The sequence below is a fragment of the Grammomys surdaster genome, unplaced genomic scaffold (assembly GCF_004785775.1).
Source record: "Grammomys surdaster isolate TR1022 unplaced genomic scaffold, NIH_TR_1.0 126398, whole genome shotgun sequence".
NCBI lineage: Eukaryota > Metazoa > Chordata > Mammalia > Rodentia > Muridae > Grammomys > Grammomys surdaster.
This window is the reverse complement of record NW_021621192.1, coordinates 2,098,663-2,117,681: the sequence shown is the minus strand read 5'-3', so window position 1 is coordinate 2,117,681 and position 19,019 is coordinate 2,098,663.

The following is a 19,019-nucleotide window of genomic DNA, read 5'->3' as shown; positions in this document are numbered from 1 at the left end:
ATCATAAGTTAGCTATGGAGGACCACGAGACTCAAGATGAGGTTGTTACTCTATCCAGGGTGTTCCCAAAACCCATCTCCACCCAACCTAAAAGAGGGGACTTCAGCCCCTAGACCAAGCAGAGAGGGGTCACCCAGAACCCCCTCTGACAGGCGATCTGAATTCTTGCTTAGGCTGCGAGGCTAAGCACTGCAAGGGAATATAAATAAAAGTTAAAAATATCTCTCTGGGTTCCCTGAGGGAAAAGCCTGACTGCATAGGGGTTGATGTCAAGAGTATCCCCACTCCAGGAAAAAGATATTGGGATGGATATGGCCCTCATGCCTCACTGGACAACGACAGGGGGACTGGAGCCATTACAAGGTCCCCTTCAATTACTGGAGGTCAGGCCTCTATCCCCGCCTTCGCAAGATTAGAATTGCCACAGCCCTTCTATACTTAGAGAAGGAATGAGATGTCAGGGGCAGCCCTGCTTATAAACTGAAGGCCTAAAATCAGCCATAGGCCTAAAATCAGCATTAGGCCTGTCATACATGTATACTAACACCAAGTCTTGGGTCTCTGTGGAAAAATGTTGAAACAGAGGGCTATAAGCTATTATAAACAGGCAGCTTTTGTGGAAATTTACCAGCCTGAGTAGTCATAGACCTCATAAATAGGTAGCCTTGGCAAATAATAACAACTTAGATAAGGACAAGTGAATCATAGACAGAGTCATAGTGACCTGTCCCCTGAACCTTCACCCAGCGGATACCCAGTTCTGAAAGATATCTGTACTGCCCCTGAATACCCACGTTCCTGTGTCATACCCTTCCCCACGTCCTGCCTTTTTGTGTTTATAACCCCTGTGTGAATAAGAAAAAATTACTATTTGATTTTTTTAAAAAAAAAAAGAAAAAAGAAAGAAAGTGGCCCTGAAATTTTTGCCTGTGAACTTTGCCCATGCTGTTTTTTTCCATGGCATGGTGATAGTGGAGGAACTCTCATGAGCAACATAGGAATCTTACCCTGCTCATCTGGATCTTATGTAACCCTACCCCCTTTACTGGCTTTTTCATTTCCATTCCTTTGGAAAGCACTTGAGACATTTATTTCCGCACAATAAATTGATATGCCAACTATGAGGGTGGTGCTCACGCTTGTGACAGCCCGTCTCTCATATGATTCCTGTTAAAATGAAACCCTTCTACCACCTAGAGTCGTTGCCATGTCTGTGTGATTTTGCAGGCATTCAGGAATTCAGGCCAAAATGTGTAACAGCTCACTTCCTGGACGTCACTTTCTTCTCTCTTTGCTTACTACATGATGAGGAAAAAGAATATTAAATACCTTTTATTTCCATTAGGCACAGTCACTGGAACCATGGTAGGATTTAACCTGCCTCCAATATTCTCTCAAGCTATAATTTGATGTCAGACAAACTTGTATGCTCAATGAAATGAAGGCAGAGCTAGAGGAGATCTTGTAATGACATGATTCTACACCACATCTCCACTTCTGTCCCACTTCCTCTAACAAAACAACTTCCATCCTTTACCTAACATTGTTCCTTTTTATTAGGTGACCTTGACGTATCTCCCTTATTGTAAATCTTTCTGAAGGGATAGAGGGATAAAGACTTCCTACAGCATTAACATTCCAGTCTACACTGGTCTTGAAAGTTTTGTTCTTTGTCAAATGTGTTTGTTTGTTGTAACTTTTTAAGTATTGTATTATTAAGTCTATTATAACCTCATGCTAAAGATGTGTGCAGTTTCTTTACCTCTTTCACAGAAAAAGTTGCAAATAGCATTTGATATTTGCACTTTTTGTTTATCTTCATGCAAATTACTTTATTTGTATTTACCTAAAACCAAGAGCTTTTTAAAACAAATTGAGGAATTGATTCCCTTTGGGAGAAACTAAATTATGACTTTCTAAAAGGCTGATGATGTTTTTAAAAATACTATAATGGTAATGATATCTTTTCTTCAAGGATCCTTGTTTGTCATCTCACTGATGTCCACGGGCCTTCTAAGATTTAAGTATTAACCAAGATGCTGCTGTGTGCTGTGTATTAATTTAAATGCTGTATAAAATAAATGATTTTCTTCATCATGAGTAATCAAATCAATCCTCTGTAAAACAAAAAGTTTCAAATATGTAGAATTAATCACTATAACATGAAAAAAACAGCTGGGTGCCCTTACTGACACTTGTTATCCCAGCTCTTGTCTGGGCTCTGAGACGACAGCCTAGGCAACATAATGCACTTTAGGCAGTATTAGTTAAGTTTTTACTGCTGTGAACAGACACCATGACCAAGGCAATTCTTGTAAGGACAACATTTAATTGGGACTGGCTTACAGCTTCAGAGTTTCAGTCTGTTATCATCAAGGCAGGGACATGGCAGCATCCAGGCAGGCATGGTATAGGAGGAGCTGAGAGGTCTACATCTTCATTGAAGGCTTCTAGAAGGATATTGACTTCCAGGCAGATAGAATAAGGGTCTTAAAGCCCATGTCCACAGTGACATACATACTCCAACAAGGCCACATCTCCTAATAGTGCCACTCCCTGGCCCAAGCATAATACAAACCATTACACAGGGCATCCTGGGTAGAGTGTGAAATCCTGACCCACCCCACCCCTAAAACAGATAAAAGATGACATAAAAATATTCTGGATAAAACCTTGATGATGATATAAAATAGTAAAATACGGCCTTGGGATTATTATTTTAAGTATCGACACATTTTAATATGGATATTCATCTTGATGAATTTTTGTTTTCTGTTAGCTTAAATTTTCACAGCTTTGAGATTACTGGGACCACCTAACAAAATTCAGGGTTCTCCATCAGCTTTCTTGGAAAGCTGATGAAGGGAAATTTTGAAATTTTGATGAAATGTCTTTGGAAATGCCAATGACATAGGGAATTTTTCAAGTTGAATGGGAGATGAGTCAAATTAAAAACAAATAAAACATCTTTGCCAAGACCCCCAAGCCAAACTCCCCATTTCCATGTGGAAACAATGAATAGCACAGTGTATCTCATTTTAAATGGTAATTGAACTCACATTGGAGATCCCTCACTGACAATGTGCTTTTATGAAAAATATACTTGAGGACGACCATAAATATAGCAACCAAACATGGAGGAAAATGTTAAGTAAACACACAGATTTCTGCTATACACATTCAGTAAAGTGGTTTACCTATGCATTTGAACTAGATGATCCCTAAAAGTTTTAGTGGAACTTTTTTTCGTATTTCTGAGTTTGAGTCTCAATGTGCTGGTCATATTTCACCCCATCATGTTATGAAGGGGATATTGTGCAGTATCAGAAGCTCTACAATGTACCATGTGCTTGGAAGCATAATAGAATTGTTTATGGTACTTGGAGAAGGAATGGAAAATGTTTGCCTTTTACCACAATTTGTTTCAAAGTTAAGCTTCTACAGTAAGCAGATATAAAACTGTATGAAGTAGCTTTGTAATTGTCTCTGATACAACCAACTGGCCAGCATAAAAGTGATTCTCGAGATCACATGGAAGAAAGAACTGGAATGGTCTAGGAATTCTAGAAATGGTGACTGTAAGCCTTACCTGAAAATGTTACAGATAGATAGATAGTAAGACAACAAAATCTATGCACTTACAGATTTACAACGTGCATGCTGTCTAGCAGCCAAAAAAGAAAGGAAGAAAGGAAGGATTGAAAGAAAAAAGACAGGAATTACTAGATATGCCAACAACCAGATAATTGTGACCTGCAGCTCAAAAGATAAGTCAATCTGCAAAACTGTATGACATGGAAGAGGAGATGATGAAAATACAGTAGACATAGTGAAAATTGGGTTAAAATGCAAAACCTGATTGCTAAGCAGTCATGTTAACAAATAAACTAAATATAAACATCACAATGCCAATTAAAAGCTATGCTTTTATCTTTTATATTTTATACAAGAAAATTTTAATTATAGAAAATAGGAAATGATGTGTTATAAGTAGAAAGACTGAAAAATATAAATAATAAAATGATAAAGGGGTAAATTCATCAAAAAATACATAAGAGCCCTATAATGAAGAAAATTGGACATAGCATTACCTGAGGACCCAGCTATATCATTCCTGGGCATATACCCAGAAGATGCTCCAACAATATAACAAGGACATATACACCACTATGTTCATAGCAGCCTTATTTATAATAGCCAGAAGCTGGAAAGAACCCAGATGTCCTTCAACAGAGGAATGGATATAGAGAATGTGGTACATTTACACAATGGAATATTACTCAGCTCTTAAAAACAATGAATTCGAGAAATTCTTAGGTAAATGGATGGAACTAGAAAATATCATCCTGAGTGAGGTAACCTAATCACAAAAGAACAAACATGGTATGTACTCACTGATAATTGGATATTAGCCTAAAAGCTCGCAATACTCAAGATACAACTCACGGACCACATGAAGCTCATGAAGAAGGAGGACCAAAGTGTAGGTGCTTTGGTCCTTCTTAGAAGGAGTAACAAAATATTCATGGAAGCAAATATAGAGACAAAGTGTGGGACAGAAACTGAAGGAGGAGCCATCCAGAGACTGCTCCACCTGGGTATTCATCCCATGCGCAGTCACCAAAGGCAGACACTGATGTGGATGCCAGGAAGTGCTTGCTGACAAGAGCCTGATATAGCTGTCTTCTTAGAGGTCTACCAGAGTCTGACATATACAGAGGCAGATGCTCACAGCTAACTATTGCAATGATCATGGGGTTTCCAATAGAAGATTCAGAGAGAAGACTGAAGGCGCTGAAAGAGTTTGTGGCCCCATGAGGAGAGCAACAATACTAACCAACCAGAGCTCTCAGGGTCTAAACCACCAGCCTGGGAGCACATAGGGAGGGATCTATGCCTCCACCTGTATATATATATAGGGGAAGATGGCCTTGTTGAGCATAGGTGGGAGAGGAGGTCCTTGGTCTTGTAAAGGTGGGATGCCCCAGTGTGGGGGATTTCGAAGGTGGGGAGGTGGGAGTGGGTGGGTGGGGGCACATCCTCATGGAAGCAGGAGGAGGGGGGATGAGATAGGGAGTTTCTGGGTGGGGGGAATGGGGAATGGGGATAACGTCTGAAATGTAAATAAAATATTCAATTAAAAAAAAGAAACTTCAAAATACTCAAAGAAAAAGCTGATAAAATTCAAGAGAGAACTAGATAAATTATCCTCAATAATTTCAACCCCAGTGAAAGTGCAGCAGAACTGCAGTACAATGAGCATGTCAGACCTCATGGAGTTTCTGATGCAAAGCATCACTACAGGCATACATCAAGCCAAAAAGGAGTTTGAGGACTTACAACTATATCAGAACCAGAAGTGACATATTCAAGATAATACTTGAATAAATTAAATGTATAGATCAAGGTAAAAGGGGAGAGAGGGAGGACAGAAAGGGAGTGAAGGAAGGAGCAGGTAAGGGAGAAAATGGATAGTCTATTCAACAAATTCTGTTGGAAATCTTAGGAAAATGGAAAATGCTGACCTTTGATCTTTGTAAAATTTAACCCACAAATGCAATATGGACACTATTATAGAAGTTAAATCTATAGAACTTCTAGAAGAAACCAGATGAAAATCTTCTTCACGTAAGAGTATCAAAGATTTCTAAATAAGGATAGAATGAGAACAGACTTTTACAAAAGAAGCAAGTGATAAATTGGGTTTATTATATTAAAAGCTCCTTAGATTTGAAATGTACTGCATAGAAAAGTTAAACCATAGCTGTGGGTATTGGGAGGGGGGCATAAGTCTGTTGGCATGATGTATCAATGCTATACATAGACATATAGATGTCATATGAATATTTGTGTATGCATGCCATTACTGCATACAAAAATAGTGGATATACAATAATTTGGAGAAATAATACTTTCATAAGTATTTTGAAGTATAATCATTTAAGCAATGAATATTTTTGTGTCAGAGAGTCTCAGACAATTTCTCCTACTGGTAAAAATAATTGTAACTTCACAAATTGTAAATTCACAAATAGCATTGTATTTGTATACTTAACAGGGAGAAACTGAAGGCTTTAATGACTAAGATTGAGAATATATGTGAATACAACCTCTCAATGAAAAGCAGATAATTTTTCTATAGATACAAGAAAAAGATGTACAATTCATCAACAAATGCATGAAAATACAACATACAATTAACATAACTGGTCCTCAGCAAGAAGGTAAATTAAAACCGCAATATACATGACAATGAGTAAAATCAGACTGAAAAAAAGACAGGGATAGCAAGGATTTGGTGCAGTGGAGACCTTTTTACTCTGACAAAAATATAACAATTCAAATGCTTTACAAAAAAGAGTTCCTACAAATTATGAAGTATTCACTATGTAACTCAGGAACCTCAGTCATAGGCACCAATTCCCAAATTGAAAATTCATGTGCAAACAGACTCATCCAGAAGTAGAACAGTGACAGTTTTGTATATTAAAAACATATGACTATGGCCATGTATCAATAAAAACAAGGGTCTGAACTTACAGGTTAAAGTAACAACATGAATGAATATCAAAACCATTAAGCTGTGAAAGGGAGTGTAAAACAACAGACTCTACACTTTATAACCACTGCCATGTATGGGAAAAATATCTATTCTATCTTGACAGACAGTAGATTGTTGTTCCCTTAGCCTATTCTCAGAGGAAGACAACAGAATTAGGGTGAAAAGCATACTTTGTTTCTTGGACTTGACAGATGGCTTGGTGGATAAATGCTTTCTATGTGAGCATAAGCCACTGAATTCGGATCCTCAGAATCTACAAAAAGCTGTGAAACCCATGTCAGGTTTTCAGTGCTCCTTCTGCAAGATGGTAGTTGTTTGCTAGGATACCAGAAAGTTCAGGAGCCAGCTAGCCTGGCACAGTAAAACAAGGTAAAAAGCAAGGACTAACACCCCAGGGTGTTCTCCAACCTCCACATGTACATTCTATGCTTTGTGCACCTTCATTCAACACACACACACACATGCACGCACACATGTACACATACACACATGTACACGTACACACATGTACACACACACATGTTTCTTCATTGTAGGAATGGCCACATAAATGTGTATGCTTGTTAAAGCTCATTGAAACGTACATATAAACGGACATATTTTGTATTATACAAAACATAGCTCATTAAAATCTGTTTAAACTCATTTGTGTTACATTTTAAACGTATACATTCACAAGTATAGAACATTTCCACGCTAAAATGTTGGAGATAAATGCTATTATGTTATCATTTGCAGTCTGGGTTTAATCTGAATCCTCCTTTTCCTGAATGCTAGGCTTTTATTAATGAATTTATGTTGTCTCTGATTTGCTTTATCTGCGTTTCAAGCTAGCCCTGTATCTTCTAGTTTGTGGAGCAGAGGAACATCTCAACTACAGAGATTCCATTGACTCATAGCTATTTCAGATAGTAACAGTCACAAAGAAAAATGTGGTACATCAGGAGAACATTGTAAAGCCTTTTTCTCATTCTGTCAAATACCTTATTATTATGACTGTGGAATAAGAGAATCATAGCATATATTGCCAAGATTCCATTTCCAGCTTAATTTGAGGGAAAGTGTGATGGTTTCTAAGGAAAATAGACACTCTGGCAGCCATTATTTCTCCCTGTCTTTTGCTTTAGGTCACATAAAAATCACCTTGTGATTTATATTATTATGATAATAATCATTTCCTCTCAATCCAAATGAATGGATGCCATGAACACGATACCAAGAATATTTCTGCAACTCTGTATTGTGAGACTCACATGGATGGATACGAGCTCCTTCAAACAGTAACACACACACACACATGCACACATACACACTACACACACACACACACACACACACACATATATTTACATACATATATATTCCTTTCTTCTAAACCTCAATATTTTTGTACTAGAACTGGAAGTTTTTTATTTGATCTGTTCTGTATTTCTCTTGCTGCTATTTCAAACAATTGCCTTATAGGCAGAATGTACTAGGGCTAGGAACAGCTGCTCAACAATCTCCAAAATAAGAATGTCATGTTTAAAGACTCATGGTCTGTCAATTTCCAATCATGCTCTCTCCAAACCAAATAATCCCAATTCCTTTAATCTTTAATCATGTTTCCAATTACCTAGGCTTCTTCTTAAGCCTTCAAACTTGATATGACACAGCTCTAACCATGTGTTTAGATCAGAGATTGCAATTTCCTTTGACTTTGATTAGAATCAGCCTCTTTAAGGACTACAAATACATTTCCCATGCCTCATGACATAAGATAAATGTTTCTGAAAAGAACAGAGAGCTGCTCTATCACGCACCCAGCTGTTCTTTTATGACCTAGACTATAGCCAACAATGAATTAAATTAAACATTGTCTACTATGTGTTATCTATGTGAGCATCATTTGGTGAGGCGAATTCACAATCATCCACTCAAGCGTTCCCTCAGTAAACTGATGAGGTGCAGCTTGGGTTTAGGAATGTACTTTTTTTTCTGTAGTGAATTTCATTCATACTCTTGGAAAGAAATAAAAATTTTTCAAGATAAATAGGATCATATTGGTAATTTTAAATGTTTACCTAAAAACAAACCACTAGACAGTATTAGTGACAGGGTAAACGTTTATTTGAAAGTAAGTTGATCCATGTTCCATGCACTTTGTTCTTCAACAAGGAAGTTCTCCAGGTTCTTTTGAATCAAATAAAAATCACACTGGGCTGAAAACCAACAATCTTAAGAAGAGGGCTAATGCTCAGAAGCCTGGATAAACTAAACTAAAATTCCTCCCCTTTCTGTACAAACAAGTCCTTCTTTTGAAAGTTGAGGGTTTTGGGGGGGGGGGGTTATGTTTGTTCATTTGATTGGTTTTAAGCTTATGTTCCTGTTTGTGTTTTTCTTTCTCAATTCTAAACACATGAATATTAAATTGTCTTAAAAATTCTTTGCTACTCTATTGAAATTTACTTACCTATTGATAGCTCTCATTCAATAATGAAGCTGATATCTTGGTAATAATTGAAAGGAAGAAAGGATTTGTAGTAAACTTTAGAGAATAATACTGGCTACATGCAAGTCACTCTGCATAAACAGTATTATGCTAAAATGTATAAATGAGTAGATAGTAAAAAGGTTGTATATGTTTGAAAATAGTTAACAAAACATTTTAGCTGCAACAATTGCCTAAAATAGTTTGTGATCAATGCAAAAACAAAAAAAAAGTATATAACTGAAAGATTTACGTATAAAATATACTTTAAAATGTTATACTAATTACTTCGTATTAAAAACAAGGCTGCTATTATAGACCACTCCTAATAATTACAATCAATCTCTAAACAACTACAACAACTGGGATTATTTACAGAGACTTGGAGTTGTGAAAGTAAAGTCTGTGGCTGAGCAAAGGGACCCTTTAGCTGTCTTCTGTGTCAGAGGCGACACTGTCTACACCACTGCATTTTATTCTATAGTTTTTCTTTCTTCTATGATTTTGTTTTGTTTAAAGAATGTGTTTTGAAATATCTGTCCCTGGCTTGTTGCAGTAGAGTATTCTGTTGCCTCTCTACTATTAATTAAGAACTTATGACTTATATTTCTTTTTGGTGTTTCCCTTAAAGCTTTAAATTTTGTCTAAAAAGTAAAGGCTTAACTAGCATGTTTTCTCTTTTCCTAAGCAATACAGAAATGATCACCTGCTGGACAGAAGAGCAAGATGTCTTCCAAGAAAAGCAAAATGCCCACTCCCCTCACAGAAAAGAAACAGTGGATACACACTTGTTCTCCCACTGAAGCATGCAGGGTCCAGTGAAGGTGACAAAGCCGCTCTGGAACCTGGAAACTCAGAATGACTACACAGAAGGGAAACAAAATCCTCTGCCGCCGCTGCGCCAACTCTTCCATTACAAAGTCCTTGGAACCAACAAGGATGTCTCCTGAAAGGAAAAAGTAAGTGGAAGGCAACCAAATGGCCTCTATTAAAACTGCAGAGACTTAGAATATTTCCTCCTGGAGGACCCTGAATCCTCAGTCTCTGAGTCAAGGCTAAGAAGCTACGCGATGTGTACATGGTGGCCTTGCTCTAAACAAGGAGCCCATGTCATGTTGCTTCTCTGGAGACCCACGTGCCTGCTGTGGAGAATCATCCTGAGACCTAGACATTGTCAGTGTGTCCTTTCTAGGAGTCACCATTCATCACGTGTCCCCATCCTGGAGACCCCATCTCTGTAATCTCCTCATCTTGGTAACTGTAGCACTCTGAACTATATCCGTAAGTGTGTAGCCAATTAAGATCATTTTGTCTTAAGGAAAGGTCACCCCTCCTAAGTTGTGTTAAGTCTTTCTGGGCCTATAGTAACGGTCTATTGTTATGTAAATTTGCCCACAGCTATAGAATCCTATCACTTCCTTTCGTGGTCTGCTTTGGATTTGTAAAGTTCCCTCAAAACACAGATTTGGTAGATCTAATCAAGGAGAAGCAATTGAATCAATCATGAAGTCTTAGAACAGACTAATGGATTAACCCAGTGATGAATTCACAAAATTGTCGCCTTGCACGGAGTTGAACCGTTTAGATGTGGGGTTTAGGGAGCAAGTAAGTCCCTGAGGATTATATTCTTTGAGGCCATCTCTTTTCCTTGGACACTGTCTTTCTTTCTCTGCATCCTGTTCACCATGAGGCAAGCAACCTCTGTCCCATGGTCCTGCCACCATGTCGTTCTACCTGATACCGTGATCAAAACGTCAGAGCAAAGTCATCATGTAAGGAAACCTCTGAAATTTTGAGCAGAGTAAATCCTTCTCCGTCTAATGTGTTTCTCTAAGACACTTTTCATAGGTGTGAAACTGCATATTACACTGAATTGTATGGTGTGTCATGTTTCATCTTTCCTTTCAACTTTGAACATTGTTTCCTACAATAAACACAGCTGAGACTTGACTGTTAAAATAGTTCTGGCCCTGTCCCTTTTGTTATCTCACTTACAGTCACTAAAACTATTGCAGTTGTTACTGCCCTTTATCCTTTTAAACATCCCTTCAGAGCATGTAGATTGAGCATTCCTGTCTTATCGGCTTCACTGGGATCTTGCATGTAATTCCTTGTATTATTTCATTGCTGTATTTGTAACTATAACTTATCTACTCAATATTATTATTAAACTACCTCCTGTTGAATATGGGAGGGATTCGAACACACAGTTCCGCATGCCCTCTTTATTCTATTTGCCATTTTTGTTGTTTATTTTATCATATGATTTCAAATTTTTTGCTATGTTTTAGGTATCTCAATATAGTGCTATTCATTTTGCTTCAATCCAATGCTTTTTTTTAACAATAGAAGCATGCTAAAAGAAAAAATATCTCTTAAATAAAACTCTGTGACCAGTTCTAGGCTTTGACAGCCCTTCCTGGAATGTCTTTACTTCACCTTCATTTCCAAAGGGCATATTTTTTGCTGATTTAAAACACTCTAGATTGTCATTTTTTTCTTTGTCCCATATTTTAAAAAAAATCTCAATCCATTGAACTCTGGGTAAGAATGGAGAATATTGATGTTAACATGGTTAGTTACTCTTACATCATGGGAATTTTTTTCCTTTGATTATTTTTAGAGTCATCTCTATAGCTTTGGTTTTCATACTTATTTGTGATATTGTTACAGGAATCCCCATGAGATGAGCACTCTGACACCAGTGAGACAAAGAGAGGAGATGGCACCAAAGGACAGCTTCTGAAAGCTTCCAATGTCAAGTCAGTCTGAGTTTTCTTTTTTATTGGATATTTTATTTATTTACATTTCATATATCATCTCCTTTCTCCATTTCCCCTCCCTAGAAACCCCCATCCCATCCCCCCTCCTCCTTTTTGCTTTTATACCACTTTAATTACATCCAAGTATTAAAGTCAATTCTAGATTGAGGAACTAGCAATACTATAGATGCAGTTGAGGAACAAGCAAGACAATAAACACAAATAGTCAAAGAATAAGCAAGGCAATAAACAAAATTCCGTGAACTCTCCTGTGATCACTGTTTCTAAGGGCTTATCAGGATGACCAAAATACCTGAGCCAACTTCCCTGTCCTAGCCCAAAGTCATGTTCTAGCTTACAATTTAGATTCCTGTTTGCAATTACTTCTTTATTCTAGCCTAATATTTAGATTCCTGCCTGAAATTACTTCTTTGTTCTAGCCTAATGTCAGATTCCTGCCTGAGGCCTACTTCCTTGTCCTTGACTAATGTCAGTCTGCGTTCTAATTTAATTATTTTTATTGGATATTCTATATTTACATTTCAGATGTTCTCCCCTTTCCCCATTCCTCGCCCCCCAACCCCCCTATCCCATCCCTCCTCCACCTTTTTGCTTTTATACCATTTTAATTTCATGCAAGTATTAAGGTCAGTTCTAGATTGAGGAACTAGCAATACAATAGATGCAAATAGTCACGATGGGTGAGCAAGCAAGACTTTACAAATGCCTTCATGACAGTCAGCAGATTATTAAGGACAATGGCCTATTGTTCCAGCTCTTCCTCCAGGGCATTCTGTCCCAGGTATCTAGTGAAGGCTTCTTTGGGTGGACAGGCAGTGCTTTCAGTAAATCACTAAATAAATCAACAAATCAATAACTAATAATTGTTTTATGCTATTTAGTTCTACTCCAATATACGTATGTTTGACATCTTTCTTTTCTATTTTCCTTGAGATTTGCTGAGCTTCTTGGACGTGAAAGCTTTGAATCTATTCTAAGTTTTAAATGTTTTTTCTCTTTCAGGCATTTCTGTACTCCTTTCTCTTCAATGTTTACCAATACTTTCTCTCTGAATCTGGGATGAACCATTCTGGATAACCTCTGTTAACTCATCCTCAAGTTCACGGAGCCTCTTTTGTTTCTGAACATCTTTATGTAATGCTAAGTATTAATATCCTTATTAATAATATATATTTTATTTCTTAAAAGTTCTCAACTCCCATGTGAGTTGCTAAAGAGCTAGTTTCATTCCTTGGCTGAGATTTTCTGCTGTTCACTTCTTTTTGTCTCCTTTTCCCCAAAAGTCTTTAACATAGCTGGGACAGCTATTCTGAAGACCTCAGTTGTGATTTTTGCTACTCCAGCCATCTGCGGTTCATAGTCTGCTGTGTTTATCCCGTTGGCTATCACCTTCATATTGTGTCCTCCCCTTGTACACGATGAACATTACACTTCCCACAAACAAAATCTACCATAGTTCCAAATCATTTTCACATTCCATGTCTCAAGTTAATAACCTATCTTAATCTTTCTCAGAGTTGTCAAATTTTAGAAAAATATTTACATGATCCTTTATGATCTTAACTCACCAAGAGATTTTATATAAAATCACCAGATTTTGTGTAAAACCTGGCTTTGACTCTTATGATCCAAAGGAGTCTCTTGTCCTCTGGCTTTCTGTTTCTTTAAGAATGTATCTGTTTGCAGCCTACACTCAGTTTTAGAATCATCTCCGAGTGCTACTCTCCACACCAACTAAATTGTATAATTTCTTCTAAAACAGTCTGTCCTTCCTTGTTTCTTAAACTTTTGCCAAATTATTCCTAAAATATTTGTTTTTTTGCAAACTATTTTTATATTTGAGTAAATTTTATTCATGAATACCATATCAGTCTTATTGATATTCAACCCTGTTCATCACACTCTTGCTCTAAAAATAACAGTGATTTCCCAGGATCTATAAATGGGTAGTTCGTCCCCTCCCAGATTGTCTTAGCTTCCAGTTCTTTAATCATCTTCTGGATCATCTCTAAAGTGTTCCAGCCTTTCATGAGTCAGTCTACTTGAGAAAGCCCTCCAGCTGCTAAGAAATGCATCAGGCTTTGTCTTTATATGTCATATTTTTTCAGCCTCATGATATATATTTCTTTGGGGCCTCTGGGCTCTATAAAATCTATAATATATATATATGATAATTATACAGGTTATACATATATTTCCTTATTTCACAGATTTTGCCACTATATTGAAATCCTGCGTCAAATAAGCTGAAAATTTAAGTATTAGTTTATTGTCCTTTTTCAGAATTTAGGCCAATCTGTTGCTTGTGCAAAGAAGGAATATCTTCTATCTTAATAATTAAAGATATTTCCTCCATTTTACTCCTTTCCTGTAAGATTCTCTTAACTTTTATCTGCAATAATTTATTACCAATGTGCATGAGAATCCTTTTCATTCATATTTACCTTGCCTGCCAGATCCCAACCTCTAGTAGCATTCAGATTTACTTTATTTCCACTTTCTTGTGTTTGTAAGTTCTCAATAGATGTATATTATATCTAACTAGGTTATCAGATAGGAAGCCTACATTCAAGATATGAAACCTAAGAAAAAATATTTTGGAAGTGCTTCAAACAAATGCTATCTAGTAAAGTTAAGATTGTTGAAGCTGAGTGATAACTGACAATGTAGAGTATCTAGACTTGAATGGAACTAAACTATCATCCCTATGTCTAGTTTGTACCCTTAGCTAAGAAATCTGACTCACTGGTAAGTCATGTTATCATACAAACATTTTAAAATTAAAAATAAAGCAGAAATATTCCTATGATAACATCATTGTTGCTTTGTCCTTGTGCCCAGAGGCCCCAAAGAAATATATATCATGAGGCTGAAAAAATATGACATATAAAGACAAAGCCTGATGCATTTCTTAGCAGCTGGAGGGCTTTCTCAAGTAGACTGACTCATGAAAGGCTGGAACACTTTAGAGATGATCCAGAAGATGATTAAAGAACTGGAAGCTAAGACAATCTGGGAGGGGACGAACTACCCATCTTAAGAAACAAAGACCCAAAAGTTATATTGTGCACACTTTAAATAATCAAAGGGACTTGATTCAATGATCAGTCACCAGCTGTTTCCAAATTTGAGGATGCACAGAATATTTGTCTTAACCCATATTAATAGAGATATAATTTTATGTGAAATAGTACCACATGAGCAATAAATACAAAATTAATTTCCTTTCTGCAAAAGATGAATCTCTTCCATATTTGTGGAGTTCAATATGATGCCACTGGGGCATGGCCTAATGGTAAGTCTCAGGGACTCTTGTCACAGTTCTATCCTTGCAGAACATTGAGAGATGAGGGTAACCTTTAAGGCAAATTTTACTTCCCTTAGTAGTTTTCATTTACCCTATCTTCAAGTTATTGTTAGATATTTTGCATCTGTGAAAGATTTTGTTATCACAATGGAAAGCTTACTATGACATAGAAGGCTTGCCAGTGCTGTATATGAGATTTGCCTTTAGGTCATCCAGCCCATCAAAACAGATCTCTGTATATAAGCTAATAAGCATAAAATATCATTATTGATATTTATACTATATTTTCTTATGATAACTTATCTTTGGCAAGTTTTTGTAAGTCACATACTTTGAACATTGGAATATGATCCAGTTCTGTAAAATTCTGAATTACATACAAAATGTAGGTATATTAAATGACTTTTTCTAAGATTCAGGAAATGGATTGAGTGAATAGCTTTATAAAAATAAGTGTTAAAAACCCACAAATTTTATCCTGTCCCATCTCTTCTTACAAAAACGACAAAGACAATCTGACTTGACATAGAGCTGAAGTAAATGTTCCATTCAAAATATCATGTGCTTTTTTCATGGCATTAGGAAATGTTCAGGAAAATTAATGGAACTGGAAAATATTATATTAACTGAGGTAACTCAGGCTCAGTAAGACAAACACCACATGTTCCCTCTCACATGGAGATCTTATCCTCTGATTTTTATGTATGTGTAATCAAGTAAGAGGGAACGTCGGAATGGGTCATGAAACTAGGAAGGGGACCACGGTTGAGAGAAATGACTTCTGAAGAATGAATGGTTTTGATGATCCTGGAATATATATGACATGGGTGTGGAAAGAGAACATTGGTGACAGAAGGTTATAAAGACAGGGGCTGGTTGGGTGTGTGGGGCAAAGTAACGAGAAAAAGGATTGGGTGAAGGGGAATAAAACAAAAAGAGTATTAGGAAAATATCATAAGAACACCTGTTACTGTAGTGGATAGCCACAAAGAAACAATATTTTCCAAAACAAAAGGACAAGCACAATATCCACACAAGCTCCAGCCAAACAAAATTCTAACATGGAGGAGGGAGTGTCTATGAACAAAGTTTCACTTCTAGTAAGGAAGCTATTGGCAATTGATAGTAATCATATTGTAAACGGTGTGACATGTGACACTTGAGAAGTCAACCACTCTCGAAGGCAGGCCCCACATCCAAGAGTTTTGGGCAACATAGTGGACTAGATGTGTTTAGTAGGGGAGCAAGTGTTGATCTGGAAAGAGTTGGGGAATGGTAACTATGACGAAAACATAATGCACAAAATTCTCAAAGAATCTTGGAAAGGGGAGACACAAAGAGAGAGAGAGACAGAGACAAAGATGACAGAGACAGAGACAAAAAGAGACAGAAACACTCACAAGGAAAGAGAATGGTTAAAAATAGATACAAAGTCAATAGAAATACAAAATAATAATAGATATATGCATTATGTAGCGTACAGTACTTGAACTACAGTGGCTGACTCCAACTTGTACTACAAGGGACTGCCATAAGATGTCAGAAGCCTGTGAAATCTCTTCCTGGGAGGCAATTTCCTCCTCTGCCTGGCAGCAGGGTTCCAGTCTTTTATGTCTTGTGAAATTTTAATTTTCCTGGATCCTTCATTTCAACAGTCTGGTAGCAAAAGGAAGGGGCATAACTGTCCCTTTAAATGCCTGCTCTCTTGCCAGACTAGTAAAACTGTCATCTATAAAGAACAGGGCTTTTTAAAAGAAAATTAATATACCAACATAAAAGCAGTCCAGTAGGAAATGTACCATGTTATTATATCATTCATTCATTTATTCATTTTGGGATACCTGTGCCAGGGCCCACAAGTTGAGGTCAGAGGGCAATTTATAGGAATCTATTTTCTCCTTCTATCATGTGTGTCCACAGCGATTGAACTCAGATTTTATTTATTTATTCATTTATTTATTTTTAATTTTTTATTGGATATTTTATTTATTTACAATACATATGTCATCCCCTTTCCCCATTTCCCCTCCCTAGATACCCTTATCCCATCCCCCTCCTCTTTTATGCTTTTATACCATTTTAACTACATGTGTGTATTATAGTCAGTCCTAGGTTGAGGGTCTAACAATACTAAATGCAAATAGTCAAGGAACAAGCAAGACAATAAACACAAATAGACAAAAAAAAAAGCAAACCATTAAACCCAATTATGTGAACACTCCCGTGATAACTGTTTCTAAGGGCTTATCAGGATGACCACAGTATCTGAGCCTACTTCCCTGTCCTATTGCAAGGTCATTTTCATGTCTGAAGCCTACTTCCTTGTTCTAGCCTAAAATTTAGATTTCTGCCTGAAATTACTTCTTTGTTCTAGACTAATATTTATGTTTCTACCTGAAATTACTTCTTTGTTCTAGCCTAATGTCAGATTCCTGACTGAAGCCTACTTCCTTGTCCTTGGCCAATGTCATATTCCTGCCAAGCAGCCCATTTCCTTCAGATTTTATAAGGCTTGGAAACAAGTGCTTTTACCTGCTGAGCCGTCTTCGAGATCCAATTATACATATTTCCTTTTCAAAATATTATAATGATTCATATTATATTAAAAGCATTATCTTACATATAATATTGCAATCATTCACTATTTCATTTCTATTTAAATCATCAAGGCAAAAATATTTAAACAGGAATTCATAAATAAAATTGTGTAGTAAGATAAAGCAGCATAAAAAATTATTTCTGTACTGACTCTGCCATCAGCACGTATAGACCTATAAAACCCAATGGAGTGCTACCTACTTGAATGTATTTTAGGGATGGGTTTCCCACCATCCCTTCTTTTCTACCCCAAATTAGCACCAACCATCCCTAGAATCAAGCCTGTCTTCCTGAACTCTAACCAAACTCGCTACCCTTAATACAAGCTTACTTGCTAACCTAGGGGTTTTAACACTACATAGCAAACCAAAATCTTACTTAAAATAGTTTTATTGCTTGAGACAGAACAGGTTTGAGGTCAACAGAACCTCTACCTGGTCACTCTAAATCAAATTCTGTCAGTAATTAACAATCAGTTCGTGACTTAGCTCACATTTTCTCTAGGACTCATTTTAATAATAATAACAAACAATTAATAATAATAGTATCAACAACAAGAAAACAATAACAACAGCAACCTGCATTGTGACCTTTATTTAGCTAACCTACTCCTCACCCCACTAATCATTGTCACTCTTAATTCTCTGTATTTTTCCCAGGGAAAATCTTCAGAAATATTTTGTTTTGACTCAGCTTCAGGCAGAGATTCTTATGACAAAATTCGGATAGACCTCCTGAGTCTTGGTAAAGGCCAGTGTATTACAGTTGCAAATACCTTCCTGCTGTAGTTCCCTGTTTTCAAACTGCTTCCTCAGTGATCTGATGGGAGAGAGCCTGAGAGAGGAACAAGATGCAAGGTTCCGCAAAAGAGTACAGATAATAAGGGTTGAATTTTGTGGAATTCAGTCTCCTGACACAATGTTGGTCTGGGCGCTGCTGTGAAGATTGTATCTAGAGTATGGACATCTGTGCCTAATGAGATAGGAGCACACATTTGGACTTTGTATAAACAATGTTTTTCAACCTGGCTATTGCTGCCTGAGTCAATAAAAGGCTGTCAGTGATAAGGAAAATCATTCCCTGACACCTATTGGCCAATGGTATCCCCCAAATAGGGCAGATGAAATTACTTTAGAAAACAGTTACATTCATTCATGGCTTATCTTACAGATGAGATAGAAAAAAAAAACCAATTTGTAGCTGAATTTCTCTTCCAAGACAATGCAATGTGCACGCGCCTGCGCACGTGCACAGAGAGAGAGAGAGAGAGAGAGAGAGAGAGAGAGAGAGAGAGAGAGA